This window comes from Nomia melanderi, unplaced genomic scaffold (assembly GCF_051020985.1).
Source record: "Nomia melanderi isolate GNS246 unplaced genomic scaffold, iyNomMela1 scaffold0802, whole genome shotgun sequence".
Classification (NCBI taxonomy): domain Eukaryota; kingdom Metazoa; phylum Arthropoda; class Insecta; order Hymenoptera; family Halictidae; genus Nomia; species Nomia melanderi.
In genome coordinates this window covers 2,029-2,500 of record NW_027475916.1, presented here as the reverse complement: position 1 = coordinate 2,500, position 472 = coordinate 2,029, and positions in this window count along the sequence as shown.

Below are 472 nucleotides of genomic sequence, written 5' to 3'. Positions count from 1 at the left end.
AACCATGCTAGGCGTACCCATGTCGAGGCCCTCGCGTTAAAGATCATACTCTTCTTTTCGTTCTCTCTTCTTTGCCCAGAAATAATATATATTTCTTATAATATATACCTCTTAGTTTATGTATTTCTCTCTTAGGACACCTCAATTTTATATGTATATATTATATTTCATTCGAACAATTTTTGTTCGTCGCCCCTTTTTGTGTGTAGTATTTCGTTTGGTCTTTGCCATTAAATTTTTGTATACGAAAAATATATTTTCGCTCGGATAGAAAACCCCTTTTGGGTTTCTGAGAGTTGATGTGAGAGTCGTACAAGTATAACGAATATACGTTGTATCCAACCCAACATTCTGGGCTTACCACATAAGGGCCATTCGGTCTGAGACACCGACCCGTGGTCATGCTGTGTAGAGAAAAATTCGCAACGGAACGCGGTACAGAACAGTCGAGGAATGGACCTCGAGGAGCTGA